Genomic DNA, 602 nt, shown 5'->3' with positions numbered 1-602 from the left:
ACAGTTAATGTGTCGTCAGCATATTGCACAATCGGATAATCCATCGAAGAGGTTGGTATGGGAAGTGTGAGAATGTTCCTTGCGCACATCTCATTTACCACCGACTGTAATAAATCCATAGCAATCACAAATAACAAAGGAGATAATGGATCTCCTTTATCTAAACATTTTGATATCTTATTTGCATTTTTATGAGTTTATATAAATTTGTTATGAATTTTCAAAGTATTGGTCAAACGGTCTAAGGTCATTCGGGTGACCTCAGAGGAAAATCTAAGGGCAAAACTGTGCAGGGTCAAAAAGTAAGGCCAAAACACGTGGGTAGGTTCCAACTAGGGAAAACATGCATTTGTTACACACACACACACACTACTAAAGCAGCCAGAAGCAATCCATTTTATTAAATTCATTTTGGTTACGATTTGGTCATGGCATGACCTTGCTGTTCTATTTTGTTTAAATCAGGTAGCAAGGTTACTATTTTTCCAGAACCATCATCTTACATTTTCTTGTTTAGCTTGATAACCTTGTGCTACTCCTTCACTGAATCAAATTGATGAGAAAAATTAAATATATAAACCAGCAACAAACACACATTATGG

This window comes from Triticum aestivum, chromosome 4B (genome assembly GCF_018294505.1).
Source record: "Triticum aestivum cultivar Chinese Spring chromosome 4B, IWGSC CS RefSeq v2.1, whole genome shotgun sequence".
In the NCBI taxonomy this organism is placed as follows: Eukaryota; Viridiplantae; Streptophyta; class Magnoliopsida; order Poales; family Poaceae; genus Triticum; species Triticum aestivum.
The sequence above is the reverse complement of the archived record's forward strand: the minus strand, read 5'-3'. Positions refer to the sequence as shown.